An 8,006-nucleotide genomic window follows, 5' to 3' on the forward strand; every position below is an offset into this window, starting at 1 on the left:
CCACATGTTGCAGCAATCCGCACAGTTCAACGGTTTGGCCGATGAGGATCCAAACAGTCATATAGAGAGTTTTCTCGAGGTGTGTGATATGCTGAAGATAAAGGGAGTGTCGGATAATGCCATCAAGTTGAGAGCCTTCCCATTTTCCCTAAAGGGGAGAGCGAAGCAGTGGCTACACTCGTTACCTAGAGCGTCAATTACCATGTGGGAGGAGATGGTAGAAGCTTTTCTAGCCCGTTATTTTCCTCCCGAAAAATCAGCAAAGCTTAGGAACGAGATCTCATCCTTTGTTCAGTTTGAATTGGAGTCTCTATTCGAGACATGAGAAAGGTTCAAGGAGCTCCTGAGGAAGTACCCGCAACACGGATTCCCGGAGTGGATGATTATTCAAATCTTTTACAATAGTTTGAACCCGAGTACAAGGCAACTCTTGGATGCTGCAGCAGGAGGTACCTTAGGTAGCAAGACCCCCGATGAGGCCCGTCAGTTGATTGAAGAAATAGGCTTAAACAGCTACCAATGGAATGCTAGGGAGAAGAAGAAAGTGGCCAGTCTCCATGAGATAGATGCGGTAACTTCATTGGCGGCTCAAGTGGAGAGTTTGAGTAAGAAGTTAGATCTTCTAACTTCAAATAGAGTGGCGGCCGTGACTAATTGCAACGGGTGTGGTGGAGGACATGCTCCCTCCGATTGCCCAATCTATATTGGTGATGGTTCTTCGGTGGAGAACGTTGATTTCGTACGTAATGGCATGAGACCTCAAGGAAACCCATATAGCAATACCTACAATTCGGGTTGGAAGAATCATCCAAATTTCTCATTGAGTAATCAAGGTCCACAAAAGGCCATGGGGCCACAGGGTTTCCAACAACAACAACAACAACAACAAGCCCCTCAGGTAGAAAATAGAGTCTTAGGTTTGGAAACCCGAATGACTGACTTAGAGAAGCACTTGGCTAGATTTGTACAATCTGCAAATACAAGGTTTGAATCAGTCGAGGCTACACTTCACAACCACACTACTTCTTTTCATAACCTTGAAAATTAGGTGGGGCAAATTGCGAAGTCTCTCTCTGAAAGAGCACATGGAAGCTTGCCGAGCAATACAGAGACCAATCCTAGAGAGCACATGAAGGCGATCACTTTGAGAAGTGGTCGTGAGGTTGAAGGTAGGCTTCCCGGGTGAGAAGCCAAAAGAACACGCACCTGAGGTTATAGAGGTAGAAGAGGGGACAAGCAAAGAGAAAGAGGTGGCACCCCCACCTTTCAAGCCAAGAATCCCTTATCCCTCTCGATTGAAAAATAATCAAGGGGATGAATAGCATAAGAAGTTCCTGAGTTTGTTCAAGCAACTCCACATCAATATTTCTTTTGTTGAGGCATTGGCCCAAATGCCTAAGTATGCGAAGTTCTTGAAAGACTTGTTGACTAACAAGACGAAGTTGGAGGAAAGTGCTTCAGTGATTCTAGATGCTTCATGCTCGGCGGTGTTGCAAAAGAACATGCCGAACAAGAAGAAAGACCCGGGAAGCTTTATCATTACGTGCAATATTGGCAATTTAGGTGATGAAATGGCATTAGCGGATTCAGGGGCTAGTATCAACGTCATGGCATACACCTTCTTTCAAAAGCTAGGCTTGGGTGAGCCTAGGCCTACTTGGATGACTTTGCAACTAGTGGACCGAACAGTGCGACATATGAGAGGCATCATTGAAGACGTGCTTGTCAAGGTGGACAAGTACATTTTTTCGGTTGACTTTGTAGTGCTAGATGTCAATGAGGATGCGGATGTACCTTTGATACTTGGGAGACCATTCTTGCGGACTTCCAAAGCATTGATTGACATGGACGGCGGAGAGCTCACCTTGAGAGTTGGAGAAGACAAGCTCACATGCCACCTTGCTGAAACCATGCGGCATTCTCTTGATTTCGATGACACTTTATATTTTCTAGACACTACTGATGAGATTATTGATGAATACATGCAGGAAATGTTCGACCCGGATCCCTATGAAGGTTTGTTTGACCAAGAGGAGGGACATGAAAATGTAATGATGCTTGGATCGAAGGAAGAAATACCATCTACCCCGGGGATCTTGAAGAAGGTGCTCCAGAAAATGAAGAGGGATAGGAGACGCCACTGGAAACACTCCAAGGCTGTTGGAGACATCCGTGAACGGAAGGAGTTGGATGAACCATTGCTAGGTGGTCCCAAGCCCGGTAATTCACCTTCTACACTCAAGAGACTTTGCACATCATGCTTTCAAGCCATGGGTAAGAGGGCAACTTTCATTCATGAACCCCCGTGAGGTAAGACAAGGTACGTCAAGCTTAGTGACATTAAACAAGCGCTTCTTGGGAGGCAACCCAAGTGGTTACTATTTTTCTTAGTTGAATAATGTAGTGTTTTGCATGAATAAATTGTTAAGTGTTGGTGTCTTAATTTTTTAGATGCTTGTGCTGAGATTTCCTTGTGAACTTTGAATATTAATCGTGTGTTTTCATGTGGAATTTGCGAAGTTATGTCGTTTGAGCTTTATTCGATGTTTTTTATTGGTAAAACTTGCAAATTGGGCAGGCTCTGAGTGTGTGAACATGTTCAAAAATTTTCTGCAGAGCCTGCAGGTTTTTCTAAGGCATCCAGTGAAGACACATGGGCGTGTGGAATTTCTGCACGCCCATGGATTTGTATTGCGAGCTCATCCCGAGAAGGCACAGGGGCGTGCGGCTGCCCCCGCGAACGACCATGTGACTATTACACGCCCATGGGTAATTTCCGCACGGGCGTGTGAATTCCTGCAAAGTTGGGCATATCATCCCGAGAGCACACAGGGCTTGGACTCGCCCCTGTGGGCAACCTTGTGAACCACACATGGTCATGGGTAATTTCCACACGCCGTGCAAAACTCTACAGAGGAGTTCTCTCCATCCCGAGAAACCACAGGGGCGTCTGGCTGCCCCTGTGAGTTGGGCATGTGAATGTCCACGCCCATGCGGAATTTCCGCACGGACGTGTATAACACTTGGTATTTTTCTCGAATGTCCAGAGAAGCCAAAGGGGCGTGCGGCTGCCCCTGTGGGTCGGACGCACGGGCATGGGTATTTTGTACACGCCCGTGTGAGAGCAGTCAGAGTTGAAGGAGTGTTTTCCTGAGAGCGCACAAGGCCGTGCGTGCGCCCCAGTGGCTCTCTTGTAATGAACCACACGGGCGTGCGTATTTTCCGCACGCCCGTGTGGATGCACAGAATTCCATAAGATGCGATTTTTTTTCTTAAAAACCTTGTGATCCGTCTCGTTCTCCATCTCTATTCGCCTGAAAACTACTTCTGATCATCTTCTCGACCACTTATCGTCGTTTTGGAGGATTTTGCTTCACATATTGTTTCGATTTTCAAAGTTTTCACATTTATTTCTTCGGTAACCTTTTTATCCTCTTTCCTTCACCAACTCTTGTTTTCTTTTTCACAGATTAAATGTCTTTAATTGCAAAGTGTCATTTTTACAATACCTAGTTTATGTTTAGAAAGCGTCTAGATGCAGTTTTAAGTTGAATTCGCGAGAATTGTTGTGCACCCGTGCGGGTTTTTCACGCCCTGCAGATCCACACGGGCATGGGTAATTTCCACAAGCCCGTGTGGAATTCTGCAGTATACTGCTTTTGAGCTTCTTTGATCATTTTCATTTTTTTTTGTACTACAGATATGGCACCTCGCGTGAAGAAGAATGAAGTAAAGCATCTCAGAATCACCCCACCCGAGTCAATACACATGGAATTCTCAAATCCCGAGCATCAAGCTCGATTTGAAAGACTTTCAGCACTTGTTTTTGGTCAAACTTGTTTTGCAGATTTGCAAGTGCTGAGAGATATTCAGCGGGGTGACGAGCTAGCTAATATGACTGATGAGATGCTAGCAGTAGAAAGCTGGAAGAGGCTACTGACGATTAGTGAGCCAGCTTACTGCGCTTTGACGCTTGAGGTTTTAGCTTCGTTTGAGTTTCATTTGATGCATGGAAGATTTGACACTATGGAGGCTATACAGTTTTGGGCATTCGGACATCCATTTTCCATGAGTGTCACTGAGTTTTCAATTCAGATGGGCCTGTATGATGTCGCATATACAGGTACAGTGGAGTATGGACATTTACCTGCGGATTTTCCGGTATCAGTGACTCCACATCATGTGTATAGGATTCTGTGTGGACATGGGGAGTATGAACCGGGGATGTTGAAGGCCACTAGCCTATCCCGGTCGAGCTACAGGTATTTGCACACAGTTATCAGCAGGTCTGTGTCAGGTCGAGCCGATAACACAGCTGCTCTAACCAGGCGGGATTTGTTCTTTTTATACTCCATGGCCCGCAATGTGCCGATTCACTTAGGGTGCATATTAGTGGATATTCTGAGACACCAGAGTTAGTCTGTGAGAGTGGGTTTATTATTTGCTGGCCCTTACATCACCAAGCTCATCTTGGGAATGTGTTTGTGGGATGCTTTACGTGGTGCTGAGAGGACAGTTGTGCCTACCCCTCTTGCGTTTGAGATGATCAGGATGATGGGATTGGTATGGGGATGTGGGCCAGGGGTCTATATTCTTGCTACAGCTACCCCAGAGACCGCCAGGAGCAGAGGAGATACTGCGGAGGATTCCGGGCAGAGTCCCAGACCCCCCGCAACACAGGGTCCTCGAGCTTATGACCGTATTGAGAGGCTAGAGAGTGTTGTGAGAGAGATTCGGACCGAGGTAGCGGAGCTCTGCGCTATACAGTCAGCTCAGTATACAGATCTTATGGCCCGTTTTGACTATCTACGAGATCTATTGAGATCCAAACCCTTGGCATCTAATGCACCCCCATCCTCTACCCCAGCACCGGTGGACCCACCATGTGTGTCTTCACCAGCAGCTGCACCGGAGCCCGAGGGTGACACCAACACTTGACTCTACTTTATTTTATATTTTTTTGCATTTTATTTTAGACTTGTTCACTCAAAAAGGATTTTCCTTCTGAGTTTATTTTCATTTTGCATCTCGAGTTGTATTCATTGTCTATCTTTTATATATACTCGAGTTATTTTGTTTTTATTGAACTTCACTGAACCCCCTCGTGTATGCGTGTAGATGGTCTTGTCATCATGGGACTTGATACTTAGTCATGGGCACGGCCAAGGTGCTTAGGCACTTGGCCGTGTGAGCTTCACAACCCGTCGGAACACTACTCCCATGGAATTAGCTTCATCAAACGCAACACTAGGAGTCAAGGGAGTATTGTTTTTATTGCATCTCCCACATTTGCATTTGAATGATATACATTTTGAGTGATCTTGCATGTGTACATTGGGGACAATGTACATTTAAGTGTGGGGGAAGTTTCATAGTGCACACATCCTTTCTATTGTTCTTGATTGATATATGCTCATATAGGCAATGGCGGTTCACATTAGTTGCAAGGATTGCATTCTTGAGTTTAGGAGAATTTTTAACATTGAATGTTTTCATGCTCTAATTTTGCTTGAATGTCTAGGAATTTTTGCTCGATTTATACTTGTTACACTACTCACTTATTAGACTCTTTTGGAAACTCAAGTTTGATGTTAAAGGGACTAGTTATAGTTGTTTCTTGTGTTGAATTCTCAAAAAAAAAAAAATAAAATTGGAAAATGAAAAGAAAGAACAAAATAGTTTTATTGTTTATTTGTGCATGTTGGGTGGAAAGAGCTACCACCTATGAAGTATGAAGCTACTCTCATAAGTCGGATACTAGCTATTCCCTAATGAGAGAAAGAGCTATCTCATAGGATGAGTGAAAGCTACCACTCCGGTAGAAAGAGCTACCACCTCGAAAGTGTGAAAGCCACCTTAGCGGCCGCTTTGGCAAGGGCTACATAAGAAGATGTGTGAAGCTACCACCATCTTTGAAATTGTTGTCACTTTTGTAGATAAATAAGTCCCTTGTGCTTAGAACTTTGAGGAGTATACCTTGGGTTGTTTTGAGTGAGTTCACACACGTACACGATTTCGGGTTTGTTTTCCTTTTTGATTCAAGTTTTTAGCTAGAGCATTGATTTTCCGTATTTAATGCTGAAATTTCCCTTTCTTGTAGAATGCTCTCTTTGTATGCTTTGGTGAACCTAAGGCCAAGAACTTCCAATATTTCCTTCATCCATGTGCATAACGTTTTAATTTTTGCTTGAGGACAAGCAAAAGCTTAAGTGTGGGGAGTTTGATAAGTGCTTGTGCGATATGAATGCGAAGTGTTCATTCTTTATGTTGAGCATTACTTTTCTCGGGTTTTTACACTAATATGTCTGTTTTTATGTTACTTTCGTGCAGGCAGGGTTGTGAGGCCGAGTATTTAGGAAAGAAGTCAATGTGGAGCACAATGCACTAATTTTGGATGAAATCTTGCTAAGGTTCAAACGCGAATACATAGGTCGGGTGTGACATGCTAGAGTGTGTGCCAACCTCATCGTATTCTAGTTGGCACATCCATTTGGAGGGGCAGAAAGGCAGTCACACTCGAGCATTCCTACTTATGCGCATAGAATAAGAGCTCCACCAACTTGTCTATTATTGAAGAAGCAAGTGATCATCAACATGAACGTGTGCCCGTTTGCATTACCCCGATGAAAGTATGGATTCGGGAAGCTATTTAGGCGTGGCATCGTGAAAGGTGGCAATCAAGCAACAATTTAGCAAAAGTACTCGTAGCAAGACTGCTCACTGACCCGGCAGAGAAAACAGGAGTTGAGAGAATTCACACAGGCGTGTGGAAATTATCCACGCCCGTGTGGAAATTCTACATGGGCGTGTGAAGTATCCACGCCCGTGTAGTCGCCCGATTCAGCCTTATTTAAAGCCGATTCAGCACCGATTTTAGTATTCTTTTCTCCATCTTTTCCCCAACTTGAGAGACGACTTCGGCTAGGGTTTTGAGGGGTATTGGCTAGGGTTTTGGAGAGGTTCTACGGCTCTGACATCGCGTGTCATTTGGAAGAAGGTTATTGGGAGAGCTTTCATCGGCAACGATCCGACGAGTTGTATCCTAGGCCGGACAAAGGATCTCTTGCGACGAGTAGAGGACTCTCCATAAGACCATCGACACGACAATCGAGGGGTTTTCTATGGATTCATTGCTTTTACATTCTATTTCTTTCATTGTACTTAGCTCTATGAAGAGCTAAACCCCTAGTGGGTACTTGGGTATTTGTGAACCCTAGGAAGTATTTGTTTTAGTGAATCTCTTTATTATGCTTTCAATTAATTGATGTTTATTGTGAGTTAGAACCTTGAATGCTTGATTGTATGAACATTTCCCCTAGAGTGACACTAGGGTTGAGAGTTCTCGTTGGTAACCTTGTGAGTGAGTGACACACCAGCGCGTTAGATAAAAGCTAGGTTGGGACGGGGTTGAGAGGGTGAGTCGAGAGGCAGTGAGTGTCCCCTTTCCCTCCGACGTGATAGATTCTACCTCCGTTCCTCGAGTTCTTTGCGGCTATAATAGAGTGAATGGTCTAAGGGATGAACTTCACTGGGGCTTAGTTGCGTGCAACATGAGTGAAGCGTTGAGGTGATCTTAGTATCTAGGGCTTAATCATGGTTACGGATCTTCCACCTGGACCAAAGTGTTAGGTCTATAATTAGGAAGAGATTTATCACTTGGAATCCCTAGAGCTCATTACAACTTTATGCGAGTTCGAGGTTGAGAGGTTATCTAATCTCTCCTCTGGAACATGTTTAGAGTTAGGCATAGTTGACCTTAGATTTGGGACTATGTAATTAAGGATTTCCACGACTCACCATTGCATTGATTAGGAAGCATAATAGAGGGTTCTTGGACTTGAAACAGTTATCTTAGGTGGAGCATTATCCGAGTACCCCATCTTTATCGATTGCCTTACCTCCTCCTTTACTCTTGTTCTCTTACTTGTTGCTTTTACTTTTGAGAATTGAATTATTGTCACAATTATCACTACTGATCTTTTACATAGCTAAGAAATGAATTAAGT

The 8,006-nt window shown here is 44.2% G+C and overlaps 1 non-coding gene across 1 annotated transcript; it reads right to left on the reverse strand.

The window, feature by feature from the left end:
* Positions 1-262: 262 nt before the first annotated feature.
* Positions 263-369, reverse strand: LOC120252329. The gene has a single exon (XR_005533868.1). It is a non-coding gene; the product is annotated as a small nucleolar RNA R71 (small nucleolar RNA).
* Between the last annotated feature and the right edge of the window lie 7,637 nt (positions 370-8,006).

Source organism: Dioscorea cayenensis, chromosome 20, assembly GCF_009730915.1.
Source record: "Dioscorea cayenensis subsp. rotundata cultivar TDr96_F1 chromosome 20, TDr96_F1_v2_PseudoChromosome.rev07_lg8_w22 25.fasta, whole genome shotgun sequence".
NCBI lineage: Eukaryota > Viridiplantae > Streptophyta > Magnoliopsida > Dioscoreales > Dioscoreaceae > Dioscorea > Dioscorea cayenensis.